The sequence below is a fragment of the Oreochromis niloticus genome, linkage group LG15 (genome assembly GCF_001858045.2).
Source record: "Oreochromis niloticus isolate F11D_XX linkage group LG15, O_niloticus_UMD_NMBU, whole genome shotgun sequence".
Taxonomy (NCBI): Eukaryota; Metazoa; Chordata; class Actinopteri; order Cichliformes; family Cichlidae; genus Oreochromis; species Oreochromis niloticus.
Window position 1 is genome coordinate 38,749,270 of NC_031980.2, and position 20,130 is coordinate 38,769,399.

The 20,130-nt window shown below is 40.4% G+C and overlaps 1 protein-coding gene and 1 long non-coding RNA gene across 2 annotated transcripts in view; one reads left to right on the plus strand and one right to left on the minus strand.

Annotated features, from left to right (window-relative positions):
• The window catches only part of LOC109199848 (uncharacterized), an 827,125-nt gene that overhangs the window by 732,805 nt on the left and 74,190 nt on the right, over positions 1–20,130 (minus strand). The window lies entirely within an intron of this gene.
• On the plus strand, positions 591–6,479 carry LOC109199356 (uncharacterized). The gene is made up of 3 exons (XR_002059771.2): positions 591–1,647; positions 3,206–3,413; positions 5,774–6,479. It is a non-coding gene; the product is annotated as an uncharacterized LOC109199356 (long non-coding RNA).

Below are 20,130 nucleotides of genomic sequence, written 5' to 3' on the forward strand. Positions count from 1 at the left end.
TTTAAAAAAAAAATGTTCATTTACCTGTTACTACCACACACCAAATCCGGTCGTTGGTACTTCATGGCTTGTGTAGCCACTAGGTAACAAAAGCTCAAAACTCCCCTGGCATCCTGGAGCACTTCCGTTGTGTTTTAGAGTTTGTACGTGTTTTGGAGGTTTCACGTGCTTCGGAATCTGTACATGCTTCGGAGTTTGTATGTGCTTTGTCTCTAGGGGCCACCGTAAATATACTTTTATTGATTCACTCCACATAAAATGTAATAAATAAATTATACAATACAAAGACCAACTATTTACATTTCAACTTTTAACTATTCAAATTTTCAGCTTTTTCCTTTTAAACAAATTTAAAGTGAAACAACACAAAACACTACAAACCACAACATAATAAAATACAACTGAAAATATGCAAAACAAAAAGATGTACATTCTCTGTCATATAGGCCTGGGATGATTTTTTTGGGGGGGACAGTGTTTTCCAGCTTGGAATTTCACACATAGGATTCACTGCATGAATAAACTTTCATGAATCCTTTATCATCTGCAACTAAAAATAGTTGATTACTAGATGATTACTATACCTTTCTAATGTGATGATGTTGTCTCTTGTTGTTGCCCCTGGCTCTCTTTCTCTCTCTTTCCCTCGCACTCTGTTCCTGTGCTACTGCGAGTGTAACTACCGCCCCTTCCCCCTCTGCTCAGCGAAGCACAAGGCTCACGTGCGGAGTGAAGCGAAAAAAAAGTGTGAGAGAGAGAGAGGGTGAGAGAGCAAAAAAACCACGGCTCCCAATAAGGAGCCGGCTCGCGTCGTTCACTTCAAAGAGTCGGCTCTAAGAGCCGTTTCGTTCGGGACCAACACATCACTACTGAACAGGGTCAAAATTTCAGCTAATAGATGATGTCATTTGTTTATTTATTCACATTAACCCTTTTCATTTCATTTCTTGATTTATGAAGCTTATATTAATTACATTTCTGTACTGTGACTTTGATATATGCATAAAACATACACTTATACATATTTAAATGGGAAGCGATATAGATATGCCCTAGCTTACTTTTCAACAGAAATCTGAACATGAGGGGAAAAAGTACAAACGCCCTTTTCTAGAATCTTTTAGAATTTATCAGTAGTGATAAAGAGTGAGCAGTCTGAGATGTCAGTGAACAACAACCAAGAGAAAAACAGAAACACTTTCCAAGACAAATGAAAGCTGATTGATCAGAGAGACTTACAGCAGTGGTGCTGAGTCCCGGTTCTCCTCACAGACCCAAGAGTTCACAGAGTGGAGCTGAAGACTTCACCGGAGCTGGATCACCTCACCTGCAAACACTGAAACACTGAGTGCTCGGAGATCCTGAGCTGGAGCTGATTTGTTTTGTGATTGTTTCCTCCTCGTCACTTCAGTCAAACCTGAATCTTGATCTTGAGTTAGTAGAGCAAACTGGTTTTCTCTGCTTGTTCCAGGAATTTCCAGTTAAAGCAAAGATCAGAACGGATATACTGTCAGTCACACACTAGATTAGTATTAGTGTTGTAAAATACTTCTGAACAAACACTGGCAGATAGATAGAGGCCATACAAAAAAAAAAATCAGTTCTGTTCTGTAGCGGAGGGTCTCCAAAGTGTGCATTTCTCTGTGGGTGAGTCTGAGTACTGATTGAACTCTGAAACATGCTATTCTTCCAATCTGCTTCTTTGTTGGCTTGGCTGTTCAGTTGGACAGTAAAGTAGAGCTCCAGTCTCTCTCTCTCTTTGCATCGTGCAGCAGCTCACTTTACTGGTGTCAGTCTACAACATGTGTGGGTTTGAATGCAAACTGTACTAGGAGCTATTTTTATTTCTAACCTAATAATTAATTTCACATGACTTTTTTTTATCAGTTACTGTTTTGTGAGAATGCTCTCTAATATTTAAACCACATCATTATCCCATTAATAAGTCACTATTATTCAGACTCTTAATTCACAGTTTTTGTGGCAGTCCAAGGAAAGAGAATGATCAGTATCATATGTTCAAAGTAAAAGAATCACATCATCAGTGCAAAACACCAAAGAGAGAAAATTTAAATCAGGGCGAGAGACAGAAAAGATTGTTAAAGCCAAAACATGACAGTAGTCAAGTCTGAACAGGCTGGTCCTGATCTGCTCATAAAAGTCAGCGTTATCTCCCTCCTTCATCTCATCACAGCTGAAACAAAGCTGCTTTGTTTTATGATGATTTATGTGGTTAAGTTTCCTGTTTTCAGTCTTCCAACAAACTTTTTTTACTAGACAAACTAGAAATATTAGAAACTGCCTACAGCACAGTTTCAGTTGGCAGCAATCCTGACATTTATGAACGACCAAAGGTTAGAACAATGTGTTATTTAGCAGGTCTGTGAAAAGACTAATACACATCAGGAGTTTAACTTCAAAAGCTGATTCAAATTTTACTGATTAAAAAGTGAAAAAAGCGTCTCATTCCCATTTTGTGCTGTCAGTTCTATCAGTGTCTGCCTCACCTGAATCAGCAGCTGTCAGCAGATAAATGCACAATTAATCTGAACACAGCCACATGAATAAGAAATTCAGGCTTACTGGACTGAGCCCCTACTGGACGGACTGTCAAATCTCACTTATTATTATCCTTTATTATCTAAAGTCGGATAATTGAACAGAAATGAAATGTTATAGTCTGCTTTGGTTTTTCAAGACTTTCATTTTGACTGTGAGGGTGAAGAAGTCTGAATGTGCAATACCTCATGAAAAGCTTATTGGCAGCTTTTTTCCTCAGCACAACAATGATCCCAAACTCACTGCTGTGATGGTGGTCACAATTCTCTTTTGGGGGGAAGGGTTTGAGGATAAGCTGAACTGGGAGGTATAGAGCTACTTGATGTGGTTTGTGTCTCTGAGTTTGGTCAGGTAATACATAAGATATGAATGGACAGCACCTTTCTTTAGAGACCATTGTGGTGTGTTATGGGGTTAAAATGATGCCACCTTAAAATGAAACTGAAAAAAAAAAAAATTGAAACTGTAAATATAAACATTAAAACAAACAACTTACAACCAAGTTCTCACACTTTCCTTTTTTTTTTTTTTTTTTGCTCACAATTGTTTTTTTTTTTCAGTTTCAATTTGCTGGCACTGTTTTATAATCCAGGGGCACGCTTGAGAGGCAGGGCTTCACACACATTCGTTTTTGCATACATTACAGTGCTGACCAATGACTTTAGAAACGATGGACGACCTTATAGCTGTAGCAACTGCAGTCACGGAGAAGCTTGCATATCTCTTTTTGGGAATGGCAGACAGAGCAGAGATGCGGAGAGGAGGTCCAGCATTTAAAACTGACAACCTGAGGTGTTCTTTAGTAAACTGGACTATCCAACAGACTGACCCGAGGCCCCACTGCAATATTTTTGGTAAGTTAAATGTGTATGTAAGCTAATCTGTAACTAACATCCTTACCTAACTAGCTAAGATGAGAACTCGGCTGTCGGGGAATTCATTTAGTAAAGTTCGTTTAGCTAATCTGTGCAGTTGAATGGATTTACCCTGACTAAAGAAATCAAGAGAAAAGCACTGGGCTGCTCAGTCACTAACTAACTGTCACGGTTGGCGAGGCAGGCCATGTGGAGGTAAAATGAGGACCCAAGTGCAGGCAGAGGTTGGTATGAGGAGTGAGTTTATTTAAGGTGGAGATGGCGAGGACAGGAACTAAGAAATAACTAAACTGGGAAAACTTAATACATGAAATTGAAACCTAAACTCACAGAGTGACATGCAAAGGAACACAGGGAGACTCGGGGAAGATATCACAGACAAACCAGCAACAGGCAGGAGAACACACAGGGCTTAAATAACACAGGAGTAATCATGGAATGGGAGACAGGAGGGGAACACACCAGGAAGAAATCAGGGCTGACGAGACACAGACGTAAAGCTGAGAACACTCACATAAGACAGAGATCTTCAGAATAAAAACAGGAAGTACAACAGGTATGCACAGACATGAGCTTAACACAAGACATGGCAACAGGGAGAGAACACAAAGACGTGGGACCAGGGCAGGCACAGAGACACAGAACAAAAGGAGCTTGAAATCCAAAAACAGAAACAAAACCTGAGAACAAAAAATTCCTAACAAGAATTAACCTAAAACACAAGATAATAATCAAAACCAAAACCACTGAGTCCACAGACTCAGGACCATGACACTAACTACCGTTACTGGACTTTTATTACGAGTATTATACTGTAAGAGCAACAGGCTGGACTTCTGTGCAGAGCTGACGATTAAATATGTGCAAACAGCAGCATGTTTTGTCTCTTGTCACATCTGTAAGGACAGTAACACCAAATTAATTATTACTGATGGGGACGACAAGGAGTACAGAGGACTGACTCAAGACTTTGTGGACTGGTGCCAGCTGAACTACCTCCAGATCAACGCCAGTAAAACCAAGGAGCTGGTGGTAGACTTCCGCAGGCACAAGCATCCTCCACTGCAACCACTGAACATCCAAGGTATGGACATCGAGGCTGTGGACAGCTACAGGTACCTTGGTGTTCATCTGAACAACAAACTGGACTGGACTCATAACTCAGACGCCCTCTACAGGAAAGGGCAGAGCAGGCTGTACCTGCTTCGGAGACTCAGGTCGTTTGGAGTGGAGGGCCCACTCCTGAAGACCTTCTATGACTCTGTGGTGGCCTCAGCCATCTTTTATGGTGTGGTCTGCTGGGGGGGCAGCATCTCTGCTGGGGACAGGAAGAGACTGAACAGGCTGATCCGAAGGGCCAGCTCTGTTCTAGGATGCCCTCTGGACCCAGTGGAGGTGGTGAGTGACAGGAGAATGGTGGCTAAGCTGTCATCCCTGTTGGACAACATCTCCCACCCCATGCATGAGACTGTGACAGCACTGAGCAGCTCCTTCAGTGGGAGACTGCGGCACCCACGGTGTGGGACGGAGAGATTTCGCAGGTCTTTCCTCCCCACTGCTGTCAGACTCTACAATAAAGACTTTTGCAGCTGATCAAACACACAAACCCACACATGTGCAATAAGACTGCTATACGTCCAATTCTTCTTCTGACGAAGTTGTGTTTTTGTATTTTCCTACTCAGTTGTATATAGTATTTGTATTTCTATTTTATTCTATTGTATATATTATTCTATTCTATTTTATTCTATTGTATATAGTATTTTATTTTATTTTATTGTATTTTATTGCATTCCAGTGTTTTCTAATTTCTGCTACATAACTTTGCACTTTTGCTGTAACAAAACAAATTTCCCACCTGTGGGACTAATAAAGGCCATCTTATCTTATCTTATTATCTTAATTAAAAAAAACAAGCTTGCACTTAAGGAACCCCTCATAAATAATTAACTATGGATTAAATAGCAAAGCCCAATATGTATGTACTGAAACTGAGTACTTCTGCTTGGCTGCTTGGCAAAAATTAAAATACATTTTAACTTAATTAAAATGTATTTTAATTTTTCCACTGACTAAATTTTTAGCACTGCCCCCCCCGCCCCAACACAACCATTTCACTGCATATTGTACTTGTATCATTGTGTACGTTGCAAATAAAATTTGAACTGAACTGACTCTGTAATTTTAAATTCTTTTTTTAGCTCGTTTCAAATATTTAGGTTTTAAAAATTGTCTGGATGATTTTGACTGAGGTATTGTTCACAGTTACATGTGCAGTACTCCGTAGAGCTTACATCCTTTGAGAGAAATAATTTAAAGCATTAATATTTGTTTTCCAGTACTCAGGCAGCAGCTCAAACACCGGTGATAATACATCCCTATGTTCTGGCCACATTGCAGCAGACTGAACCAGGACTGGAAACCTACTCCTGTCACGGTCTGCTGGGGCAAGCCGTCATATAGCCGAATTATTTAGGACCAGGAAGCGGCAGCTCAGGTGCAGGTGAGTGTTTATTTAACAAAAGCAAATACAAACAGCAATGGCGCGGGTGAAGGTGAAACAGGAGAACCTAAACTGGGCGAACTAATAAAACAAACCAGAAACGTAGATGCAGGGAGGACGGATGGAGAGACGCAGGGAGACCGAGGTAAACAACACAGAATGACGGAGGGGACTAACGCAGACGAACCAGCAACCACTAAGACAGAAGACACGACTTAAAAACACTCAGAGAACAAAGGGAGATTACACACAGGTGGGGGACACAGCTGGGAGTGATTAACATGACGAGACTAGGGAGGCAAACTGAAAACACTCACATAGGACACAGACCTTCACAATAAAACAGGAACTTACACATGCAAGGACACCGACTAAGAAACGCAGACATGACACAGGAACACACGGGCAGCACAGAGTAACACTAAACAGAGGAAGAACAGAACCAAAATCACAATAATAGAAAACACATAACGCTGGGTCAAAAGGACCCAGGATCATGACAACTCCATCATCTCATCTCTGCAAATCTTCATTTAAGAAGCACCAACAATTCAAAGGTAACTATTATATCAGAAAATCTGTTAGTATTATATGGTCTTTTTTGTCCCTCAGCTGCTTTTTTAAAAGAATCAATGGAGTCAGTACAGTGGAAGAGAATTCCACAACCTTGGTGCCACTGCCTGAATGGCCCGATCACCACGAGTTTTAAATCGAGTACATGGGGACACCAGCAGTCTCTGACTTGATGACCTTAGAGCTTGGGAAGATGAATGAGGTTTCAGCCGGTCAGATATATACTGGGGAGCTTGACCATGTACCTAAAGGTTAAAACTAAAATTTTAAAATGAAACCTAATTTGTGGACTCATATGGTCGGGAGCAATAACTAAAGTTTCTGTTTTATCAGAGTTTAGCTGGAGGAAGTTGTCATTTAACCATTGTTTGCTTGACAGGCAATTAAATAAACTAGAAAATTTATACAAATCAGAGATTTTAAAAGAACAATATTACTGAATGTCATTGGCACAGAGATAATATGAGATATTATTGTAGCCTTTAATAATTTGGCCTAGGGGGAATATATAGAGTAAAAAGAGAATTGGACCCAGGAAAGATCCTTGATTTGGACATCACTTGCTTCATAAGAACAGTAAAAGATCTTTCAGATAAATATGCCATGAACCATTTTAAAACAACACCAGTAATCCCAAACAAGTTCTTGGGCCTGTTTATCATGATCTACAGTAACAAAGGCAAAGTTGAGGTCCAACAGAAGCAGAACTGTGTACTCTCCAGAGTCTGCTGCCATCAAGATGTCACTAGATACTTTAAGTAAAGCCGTTTTAGTAGAGTGCAATTTGTGAAATCCAGACTGGAAAACATCCATGACATAATTTTTCTCCAGGAAATAGTCATGCTGTTCTGCTACTGTTTTTTCCAAAATCTTTGATACAAAAGGCAATATGGCCTGTAACTGTCTGGAAGGGGGGATCCAAATGAGGTTTATTTAATATTGGCTCAACGACAGCTTGTTTTAAGAAGCTGGGAACTGTGCCAGTATGAAGAGAAAATATTTATCATTTTCACAATAAAGGGGCCAGTAGAGTCAAACACACAAATGAAAAATGAGGCAGGAAGGACATCAAGGGGGCTTGAAGTCAGTTTCATATAACCAAGCAAAGCCTTGATGTGCTGTAATGTAACAGGACTAAAGGAGGCCCAAGTTTCAAAGGTGAGCAAATTGTAAGCTTGATACACAGAAGATGATGGAGAGATATTTGACGTGATGGCAGTGACCTTATTTGTGAAATAATTCAAAAACTCATTACTACCAGAACTTGAATAAACTGGTGCATGAGGAGCATCAGGAGAAACAATAGTCTTAATTGTTTTAAACAAGAATTTAGGATCTTTCTTTTTTGAAGCTATAAGGTGTGCAAAACACTCTGTTATAGCAATTTTCCACAAGTCATTTAGAATGAAAATAGATTCTTTAAGATGTAACCTATGCACCTCAAGCTTAGAAGCCTTCCACAAACGTTCTTGCTGCTTGTGACAGTATCTCCTAAAATTACAAATATTTTCATTTATCCAAGGACGAGATTTCAAACATAGGATAGTACTTTTTTTCAGAGGTGCCAATATGTCTTAAATAGAGTTACTTGTTTCATCCCTTAACAATCAATGTAAGTCCACATCACTGCAAGTCACGTCAGCATCAAACAGGGCAGAGAACCTTTCAGCAGCGTCCTGGTTTATAATTCACCTTTGAATCATCTGTTTAGAAACCGGAGGATCCAAATAAAATAACAAATTAAAGAATATGCAGATATGGTCACTCACATGGACATCCTCCACATGAACATCATTTATATTTAAACCCAGGGAGAAAACAAGATCCAATGTGTGACCCTTTATATGTGTAGGGCCAGAAACATGCTGCCTAAAGTTAAAAGACTCTGTGATACTGTTGAAGTCAGTAGCCATGTTACGGGATGCATCATCAATATGAAGGTTTAGATGTCCCAGCATTACAACCTTCTCCAATCTAATAATGGATGTAAGAAGGTCGTTAAATAGAATAGAATAGAATAGAATAGAATATTCTTTATTGTCATTGTCATACGTACAATGAAATTGAGAGATGTCTCTGATCAATGTAACATTCACGAAATAAATACTTAAAAACTATGTTGTAAATACTAAAAACTATGTTGTAAATACTGTAGAAAAATAAATACATACAGTAAATGCACCCAAGCAATCCAGGCCTAATGCCACATACAGTCATTCGACATAAGTTGATATATCACTCAACAATCAAACACTCAGTCAATTATGTTAGCGTATCCAACAAAACATGTTTAAGACATTCCAACAGCGGGGCATAAATAACAGCAGGGGCAGTGAACGTCATCTACTTTTAGTAGCATTGAGACAGGATATTGCAATTCCGTTAAAAAGACTCCATCAGGTCCAGAAGGTCAGTAAATTAAAATACAATAAAAGGATTGCAAAGAATCGACCTTAATAAACTGCAACTCAAATGAAGAAAAGGAGTTTGAGTACATAAGCCTGTGGGTGTATCTGTCCTGGTACACAACAGCGAGTCCTCCGCCACATCCCGAAAGACCTCAAGTTCCAATGACGGAGCAGCCAGCTGGGCAGATTTTCTTCAAGTGAATATTATCCATGCTTTGCTGTCACATCTAAGTTAAATACATGAAGTTTAGGGATTCCTTCATGAAGAAAGAAAAAGAAAGTGTACTTTATTGATCCCCGTGGGGAAATTCCTCTCTGCATTTAACCCATTCACTCAGTGAAGCAGTGGTCAGCCTTTGGGCGCCCGGGGAGCAGTAAGGACGGTACCTTGCTCAGGGGAATCGAACCCCCGACCTTCCGATCATGGGGCCACCACTCTACCTACTGAGCTATCCCTTCCCCAAGAAGAGATGGTTTAAAAAAAAAAAATTTAGTAATTGAGCAAATATTGAGCAGAGCAAACCGGATCAATGACGATTGGTTGGCGCACTCAACAGCTGACTGCAATGGCACTTGAATTAAGCACCTGTGCACCGGTACATCGCTACTGCTGGCAAAACGGCGGACAGATGATGGACGTACGGTAAGCATGCTGGCATTAAGCCATGGATCTCGGGCTGTAGGCTGAAGGGTAGCATCCCCACCAGATGTCAATAAGTGAATTGGTAACAGGCACCGGGGAATCTCCCCACAACCAAGAAGCTAACCTTTGGTACCTTCTCAGTCTCACCTGGACACCAGCCCTGGTTCCCCTTTTCCTTTTCTTCTGATTGAATCCCACAGGTATGTACAGTGGCAAACACTCAGTTGAGGAATACACAAAAGGAGGAGGAAAAGTTGTCCTGTAACTGTCCCAGCTGTCAAAGTATCTCTCCATTGAATCTTTAATGTGCAACAGCGTGCCCCGATCGTAAATTCTAGCAGCAGAAACAAACTCTTGACACAAAAAACTAATATTGCAAGCGACAATAGCCACCAGTGTAAAACTATACCAGGATGCTGCACAAGTGGCGAAGCCAAACACAGGCGCCATCTTGACATTTAACTGAGACAGAGATCTAAGAGACAGAGAAGGATCAGCTTTATTTTGGATTTGAGGGACCAACTTTATGTTTCAGTTTGTGATGATTCTGTTCTATTTGTGATTACAGGAGCTGCCCTCAGATTCAGACCTCAGCACCACCCAGTGACAACAGACAGATCATCCTATATCTTCACTCTTTGTAGTAACTCCAAAATTAAGTGATGAAAAAAATGGTGTTTCAGAAAGCTGCTGAACACTGAATGTACTCAGCTGCATGAAGAGACATGAGATTTTCTTTGACACAAATAAATAAAACCTGATGAAGCTCAAAGGTCATCACTTGTATGTTGAACTAAAACTTCTGATCTGGAATTTAACAAATTACCTATTACCAGGTCAAAATACCAGCTCTCAGTCCCTCCAATCCCTCCGCTAAGCTCCATGAAGACATTGTTTACTCGTTGGAATTTCTGTGCCAGCACTCTCCATTGAGGAATACAAGGATGAGATAGCTCTTCGTTTACAGAGGATGATTTCAGAACTTTCTTGGTTATTCAGCTCGCTACATCCTCTTATTCAGGACTTCTTCGTCTCCACCATGAACATCTGCCCAGAGCTGAGGCTGCTGCTCTGGGCAGATGATAATTAACACTGTTACTCCAGCCAAAACTCAGCTGCAACACGAATTGTCTGAACAAGTCCAGCTCTCTATTCCACGGCCATGTATGTTTGCCTCGGATTGCTATGCTTTTAAGCCAGCATTGGGGGCAGCTGTGACCCTGCCGAGTCCTGCACCAATTTCAGTTCCTTAGGTGGGAGCAGCAGAGGCCCAGCTAGCTCCTGCACCCACACTGGTTCATAGGGTAGGGACAGCAAGATCCCAGTTCGTTCCTGCATCCATATCTGCTTCTCGGGTGGGGATGGCTGGTGTTCGATCAGGCCCAGCACCCGTTCCTGTTCACCGCACTCTGAAGGCCTTCTTCTTGTCATTTAACAAACAAAACAACAAGGGCAAAACAACAAGGGCTTTGATGTCCTTAGTCACCCAGGGCTTATTATTTAGGTAACAATGGACAGTCTTAGCTGGGACAATGAACTCAGTGCAAAAGGTTATGTAGTCAGTGATATACTCAATAAGCCCACTAACGTCCTTACCGTGACGCTCACAGAGTGTCTCCCAGTCTGTCACCTCAAAACACAACTGTAGTTCTACTAATGCCGCCTCAAACCACCTCCTAATATTTCTAGGGGTCACAGGCTCATTCTTTACAATAGGCACAGGAGGCTAGAAGTGAAGGAAATCAAGTTATGATCTGACCTACCAAGTTTTGGATTATTACTCTTTATTTAGCCAGGTAAAACTCTTATTGAGATTAAAAATCTCATTTCCAAGAGAGACAAAGATATTAGATGAGATAAGAAGAATTTTATTTATCCCAAGGGAAATTCTTTTGTCATACACATGCTCAATACAGCACGAGAGTCTGAGGAACATAGGAATAAGATATACAATATATACAATAAGAATAGTAGTATACAGTAATCAGTGTTGGGGAGTAACGGAATACATGTACCGCCGTTACGTATTCAGAATACAAAATATGAGTAACTGTATTCCGTTACAGTTACCGTTTAAAAAGGTGGTATTCAGAATACAGTTACTTTGTTGAAATAAATGGAATACACGGCGGTATTTTCCTGTTTCATATTGTCGCGGGTCAGGATTATTTGGGTTTGTTTGACAGCTACGTTCTGTTGTTCCAGGCGGCAGCGTTACGGTTGCCATGGTTACAGGGTGACGCGCTCTCTCTCTGCGTGTTTCCTGGGTGAGAGAGCGCTTTTTTGTTGTTGTTGTTGTTGTGCTAAGCTAAAAGGCAGAATGCTACAGGCATAGCTCTAAAGCATGTAGCCTGATGGGCAGTGTAGTCCGTGCTGCAGGGAGAATGGACTGCCGTACCCGTTATGTGTCTGTGAGCGAGGGAGGGAGAGAAAGGAAAAGTCCGAGCTGTCACGGAGCAAAAACGGGAGCTGGAAGCATGTAAATATAATAATAACCACAGCAGCCAAGAAGAGTGCCTGAGGAGCCCATTTGTAAGTAAGCTATTAAGACTCAACTGTACACTGTGTTCGTGTTTTCCTCCGGAAAAAATAAGTTCCGTTGGAGCAGCCTTTCAACGCCTCTCTCTGTCTCCCGCAAGCAAAGTTGACCCAGACAACAAAGTAAAGCTAGTTTTCGGCTACCAGCCCGACAGGGAACCGGACGTATTAGCCAGAGGTCCCTTTACTACGTTTCGTACGACGTACCTTCAGTAACAGTAATAAATCACAGCAATAGGACATTCATGTAGCTGTAAACAGCATGATAATATATTAAGTATTCCAAAGTATTCAGAATACGTTACTCTCATTGAGTAATGTAACGGAATACGTTACAGAATACATTTTGGGGCATGTATTCAGTATTCTGTAGTGGAATACATTTTAAAAGTAACCTTCCCAACACTGACAGTAATATACAATAGGATAGTGCAAAATATGATATCAAATAACTCTAACAAAGTAACAAAAAACTATATCCTGAAAAAATAAATAACTTAACTATCAGTGCAGGTGATTCTAAAAAAGTGACACAGTATTATGCAATGAATAGTAGAGAGTAGCACTATATATTGGGGAGATGAAACAAATATTTGATAAAATACTGTTGGGTGATATTGCACGGTCTGAATGGGAACAGAATAACTTTGGTATTAATCCTCAGGTAAATTACTTACAGAGCGAGGAAGAGTTGTACAGTTCTGCAGTTCGGGGTGATTCGTCTTTTGCTGCATGTGCTCCGATGTTCCATCATGGAGGCGTGCATGGGGTGGGAGGGTTGTCCATGATACCAAGAAGTTTTTTTTATTGTCTCTGGTTTTGCAGTCCACATACTGCTTGAATGTAAGTAGAATAGTGGAGAGGTTTGTGTGGTTAAAATCGCCCGTTACAGTCACAAAGCCACAAATGCGGAGGGCTTCAATTCAGGAGGTCCGCTGTCGCAGAGCGGATGATGTCATAAGCCTGTGCCGCGTTAGCATCAGAGGAGATGTAAACAATGATGATCATGGCGTGGGAAAACTTTTGCGGTAAATAATACGGTCGAAGACTGACTGCTAAGAGTTCAATGTGTTTATTACACACAGCCATCCTCACCTTAACGTGACTGGGGGACCACCAGCGGTTGTTAACATAAAAAGCGAGTCCTTCCCCCCTCTTCTTCTCGCTGCTGCTTGGGTCCCTGTCCGCTCTCACACACATAAATCCATTTAGAACCACCACCTGATCTGCGATGTTTTGATGCAGCCCTGACTCCGTGAAACACATAACACTGCATTCTCGGAAAACTTTCTCTGTCCTTGTTAGCTATAGACAAATGGGCAGTGTGGCGTCGCAGTAATCACAGTAGTTTTACAAGGAATTCCGCATCCAAACACGGATAGAACTTTCTCGACTACACAAGAAGCATACAGTAGATCTAAAATCCCCCCCACCCCTGGTAGGAAAGACCACATACTGTGTGAAAGTTGGCAGTGTAGTATCCAAGGTGAAGTGGTTGAAGTCACCTGAGATAGCAATGAAGGCACTCTGGTACTGAGTCTGTAACCAGGCTATGAAAGAGAGGATAATGTCTATGCAACTATGCAGTTAGCAGATCAAAGAAATAGCCAAGAAAGTCATATAGGTAAATTCCCTGGGCAAATAATACGGGATGAGTCCAACAGCACACAGTCCAATGTCCGGGCAACAAATCTGCACTCTGATTGTTATGTGAGCAGGGTTACAACACCAGTGGTTAACAAGAACGTCCACCTTTCTGCTTACTGCTCGCAGCACTGTCCCTGTCAGCCCGAACAATGTGGAAGCCTTCCACTGATATGTTGTTATCTGGAAAATTCTGGTGCATCTGTAACACATTATTAAGCTGAATATTGGGCTATTATCAATCAGAAGATTTAGGAACGGCTACTGGAGCTGATGGTCAATAATCAATAATATACACAACACAAAACGCTTATGCAGGTACCATGTATTTAAACAAAAACAAGGAGAAAAAAAATCAAGAAAAGAAATGGAAAAACTGAAATGGTCATTCCTGCTGCAGCGGTTCAATCAAAAACCCAGTTAAAGTGCTAAAAGACCACTATATAGTCCTGTTGCTTATATCAAGCAATACAGATTCTCAAGTTCCAATAATTTTCCCCATTAGGAATAAAATATACAATGTCAAAAACACTGGTCCACACAGAAGAGAGCACAGAAGAGATTAGTCCATGATTTTTATCTGACTGTTGTCGGGAGTGCTGGAATGTTATACTGCTATTATTTGCTGCTATTTTTATAATCATCATTACCATTTCATTATTAATAGTGATGTTGCATTCAGATGCATTCAGATGTTCGAATATATTGGTATTATATTAGTCTTTATTACAGGTCCAAGAAGAACCACTTTAAACTGTGGAGTTGAATCTATAATTTTAAATGTTTTTCAATGCTCCTATATAATAATCTTAAATGTTTCTGTGTAGACTGCAGGGACAGGAAATACACTCTGTGCCAAAATGAGACAGGAAACACTTCTGCAAGGCTTGCAGAAGTGAAACTGAAAGCCGAGTCTGAGTGTAAGCCAAGAGCAGGGTGTTTTATTATGCATTTATCTTTGATTAAGCTTTAAGTAGTTGTATTAGATTGAAACATTTGTTTTATACATTTTACATAGAAGTTAAGATCATTACACACAGGATGGCTTTAGCCTGGTTGCCTAAGTTGAGGTCAACTAAGGTGCAGAGAGCAGATGCAAACTCTGTGCACGCACAGACAGACATACACACACCCACACACACACAGTGTTAGACGCATTTATATAGGTAAGAGTTTAATTATGTTTTGCTATGGCTGCAAAGTTGGGGTGCGTACGTGTTGGTCTGTTCCAGGAAGTACACCAGATGTCCCAGAGATAAGCGACAGCGGAGGCGAGCGTCCGAGGATGGTGACAGGAAGCACCTGGCTTCGACGCGAAGATGATGTTCTGTTTTAAACTGTGTTCAAAGTTAACTGAACGTTTGTGGTTTAGGCTGACGTATGCTGTACTGGATCTGCCTGACAACAGAAACCCTATAAAACCTTTGTCTGACTATTGTAAGGTAGTTGGACGCTGAAATCTGCACAGCGTTCGGACTCCGCATGTGTAATTCATTAAAATGCCGTCTAATTGCACCAGGCCGGATCTGTGGTTATTTTTGGATTCCTCCTCAATATCTGAACCTTAACATTTGGGGGCATCGTCCGGTGAGAGGGGGAATTTTGGTGTAGACGGAGAGATCCGGGGTCCGTGGTGATTGGACGGGCAGATACGAGTCAGTGGTCGAAAGTGAGAGACAAGCCGGCTTATACAAAGGTAAGGCACATACCTGTTGAATTTTCCAAACTGTGCCAAATTGGATATGACAAATTAAAGTCTACTCACTGAAAATTACTGGTGAATGTCTGTTTTGATTTTGGTGAAGTTTTCATGAGGTTTACCGGTTGAAGTAATGATAATGAAGTATAAGTGACAGTACTGAGTAATGAGAATAAACGAATGAAAAGAGAAAGCAGTTGGACTGCTAAGTGAATATAGTATGATAGGTAATTGGCATGTGTGTGAATATGCAGTTTTGACTGACTATAAAGCTGGGCTTGGACATTGATAAGATTACTCGTAATTTTATGTAGTGTTTTCAGAAGTTTTACTAAATTCTCTTAGGACGAGGAGTCTGGGACCCTTAAGAAGCGCATTTTCTCGGAGGTAACGCTCCCTCCTGGATAAAGACGTTTATCCTTGACCTAGCGGCGACTAAGGGTTAGTACGGTACGACAAGCCGGGAAGGACTGGGGAATCTTCAAAATTGCTAGAGGTTGGAGCCTCTATTTTGCGCTTTTTTGGCTACCATAAATTTGGTTAGGGCATTAGTAATCGGGCCACCGTCAGGGACGGAATACTGGCTAAAATTGGTCGCAAAAAAGCCTGGGACTTTATCGGTTGGACCGTTATTATTAAATTTGTCGAAATTGTGTAGGAGTTACAATTTTAGGAATCTGGACGGAACAGTTAGAGTCTGTTCTGGTGAAGTGGGCTAAAAAAGTCTGGGACTTTATCGGTTGGACCGTTAACTTAAATTTGTCAAAATTATATAGGTTTTAAAAGGCCTAAAATCTGTGCAGTTGTAATTATAAGACATCTCTGTGTAATATAAAATATGAGATCTATGTGTGAGATCAGTCTCTGTGTCAGCAGTGCACAGCCGGATGTGCACTGATGGTGTGTGAAAATGTAAATGAGCAGCGGTGACGTGCAGAGAGGGTGGTTTCAGTTTCGAGAGTATTGAGCTTTATAACTATTGTTTGCCAATATTGCTAAATGCCTGTAATTAAGAGGCTGGTTTTGCGTATTACGAGAGTATAAATAGAGTTTGAATTCATTACTGTGGATGTATAGTCATTGACTGAGTTTTGACATATATATAGATTGAGTGTGTTGTACAGTATCTAAGACCACTATATATTTTCTTGTAGTAACCTCTCTTGAGTAATAAATGGGGGTGTGTTTTATTTTTAGTTATGTGTGTGTGGTGTGAGCAGCTGTGAGAATGATTAGAGGTTTCAGTTTTTCTTTACTTGCTCTTTCTGATGATGAAAAGCATGGCTAAAATACTTGTATGAAAGCGTATTTTAACCGTGTGAATGCTGTCAGTATTTGATTTGAGTGACTCTGCGTGATTTGTCTGAGTGAGTGAAAAAGGGGGAAGTTTGAGAGAAAAGGCAGTGTGGGTGAGATGATTCATGTCTGAAAGAGGTTAGAATATTTAAAAGTGTGTATGAAATATATTTCTTTTGTGATGTAAAATAGGAGGTTTTAAAGTTTGAAAGTGCTTTTAATTCAAGAAATCCATGAGTGATGTTATGAGAGGTTGAGTTTATTTTTCTGATTGAAAACACATAAGTATATACACTACAAAACTGACCTAAAGAATGGTGATGTGTGTGAAGAAGTGTTAATTGTTCTGATGTGTGAAAGAGCTCTATTTAAATGTGTGTGAGTGAAATGAAGGTGTATTGTTTTTAGATCAAGATTTAGTAGAATTACTGATTGTTTGTAGACTGTGAAATTCAAAGGGGGACAGAGTCTGCCTGTTGCCTGCAGAAAGTCTCTGCAGAGTCTGCAGAAACAGGAAGTGTGTGTGTGTGTGTCTGGGACAGGAACTTTGCATGCCCATAAAAGGGGAAACTCACGGTGACGCACCCAGAGAAGAGAGACAGATGAGTTAACTCTAGGCAGACGAAGCAAATGGAGGATTTAAGATAAAAAATGAATATGATACTAATTATATGCTTTAGTGTGCCAATACAGGTGGACTTCTCTCAACATTGGAACCTTGAGTACAGCGGCAGAACAATAGATTAACAGAATTGGGAGAAAATAAGCCAGTCTTTGGCTCGAAATTGTGCGGCTTGATCTCTCACTTTGTCCCTGAAACTGAGAAGAAACTCAAAGGACAGTCAATTTCCTGATGAAGACCGACAGAACATCGTGGACTTGAAGAATTAACTGAAGCTAAAAGACAGTGCAAGCGAAAGCAGTAACACTGATGACGACTGATGAGTCCAGCAGTATGAAAGAAAGCACGTGATGCAACATGCATGCTGGTGAAGAACAGTGTGATGTGTCTGCTTGAAGGCACTGACTCTCATATTTGCCAAGCTTGGAGCAATCTTGGAAGAGAAGACTGAAAAGATGAATGGAGAAGAAAACAGAGCAAATGAAAATAAGACTGAAGGAAGAAGAATACTGAAAGATCAAAACAGAGAAGAAACAGACTGTGTTTGCTGGAGCTCTGAAGGCCGGACAGGACAATGTGAATGAAAAAGGACCAGTGAGAGATGAAGCTGGACGAGTTTGACTGCGAGAATACAGGGTATGATTGGATTGAAATTGAAGCCTGAACTCATGATTGTTTAGGGATGTCCACCACATCACAACAAAGAGGTAAACAATACCAAAGGTAAAAATAATCAAAATACCAGGAGGGCTGTTATGTAAGGTGGGAAATCAAAATTTGGGTTAGTAATTCGGGGAAGGAGAAAACTGACTGTTTAACTGGAGAATTGGGAAAGTGTCTGGGAGACTGCGAAGCCATAGATGCAAAAATAACACACAAGCAGAAAATGCACTAACCTTACAAAGACAAGCTCATGAAGATTAATGCATAGAGATTGATTAAACCTGACTAAGAAAACAAGCATACGCAATGAAGATCAGCTTGCTACTTGTATGAGTGATAGAATGGTGTGAATGTTTAATAAAATAGACTTAAAGCTTGAAGTTGACTCAAAGAAGTTATATGACAGGGGAGTGAGTTATGGAAAAAACAAACAAAAGAAAAGTGATTAAAGTAATCTAAAAGAGTGACTTAGGAGTGCTCTCGTACTGAGTGATTAAAACCAGTGATTATTATAGAGAGAAAATGAGAATAATTAAATAATGTGATAAGGTTTAAGTATGTATTTCTCTTGTCAAGTTGACTTGTAGTGATGAATCAGTATGCAAATTAGCTGGGGTGAAGACACTTCCTGTGTGCGTGGGTGTCGGAGGCTTTCAGTTCAAGAGACAGAGCGGTGGCTGTTGAGGATTATTTGGCAAAATATATAAGGGTAAAGTAACACGATAATTGATTACGGTGGTCAGGTCTGTTCAGAGGTGCAGATTGGGACAGGAAATTTATAATTTAGTGAGGATATGTTGTCGTAATGGGCTTATATCTGAGGCTGAGTCTGAGCCTGAGACATCGTTGTGTGCAGAATGGTGCAGCTTGTGATGAGGTCCAGGTTGCAGTGAAAGGGTGAACTTCGAGATTGTTTCAGATTTTTGAGGCTGTTGTTTCTATTTCAAGAGAGGGAGTTTGATTAAATATGGATATGTCTGAGAGGGGCCCAAAAAAAAAAATTTGTAGTAGTGCACTCAGAAAAAACCTGTCAGGTGATTTTGTTTTGTACTTTGATGAGCTAATAATCAGCCCTCTTTTTTCATTTTTGTTCTAAGCAGGCCTGGAAGAGAGTGAACTGACGGCGCTGACAAAATTACCGAGTACGAAAATCAGGTGGGCTTTACAGATTATAATTGGCTGAGGAGGAGACCTGATTGGCGGCGAGTCTCTGTCTAAAAAAGGATTGTAGCGATTCAATCCAGTCAAAAGTATAGAGAACTATTTTCCTAAAAAGGAAAACGAAATAAAACAAACGATTGAGCTCATTTTGCTGATGTGGAGCATCTGATGACGTGCGCAGAAGGCTGCAGTATCAGCAAAAATATCATGTGTGGATGCGTGTGAGTGAATGTGAGTGACTGGACTAAGGTGGGGATGAATAAATGTGGACAAATTTACCATGTGAGGAAAAGAAAGGGGATGCTTTGTTTTGCTTTTGCCATAAGCAGGACAAGTGGGAGACTTAAATCTGGGGATGCTGATTTTGGGTTGCTGATGTTTGCTTGGAGAAAATTTCTTTTTTACTGGGGTTAAATTATGGTATTACATTATATTGTTGGGAGAATGCTAAATGCTAAAAGGGAAACATTGTTTGATATAACTCATGTTACCATTAACTGAAGAAACACAGGACTGATGACTGTTCTGTTTTAAGTTTATTTTTGTCATGACACAGACTGGATCATAAAGGGGGAGTTGAATATGAAATGTAAAGTACAGGTTTTGTTTCCAGGAAGTTCCAAGCATCCAGACTTTGCATGGAGCAACGATTTTGAGAAGATCCGATATGATGATTAAACTGATTTTATTCCTTAAGTACAGGTTTTTAGGGCCGGAGTGAAATACCGGAGAGGAGGATGGCTGAAGTGTTTGGAGAAATGAAATGACTAACCTTTTTTCCTTTTAATTTGTTAAGCTTGGGTGAAGCATTTTGAGTTTTTTGCCACATGAGATGTGTCAAAAAAGAGAGGGATTTAAGATTTAATTTGTTTAATTTGAAATGGGTTTTAGTATGATTTTATAACGATTGGGGTTTTTTGATAATTTAGAGATGGTAAAATTCTTT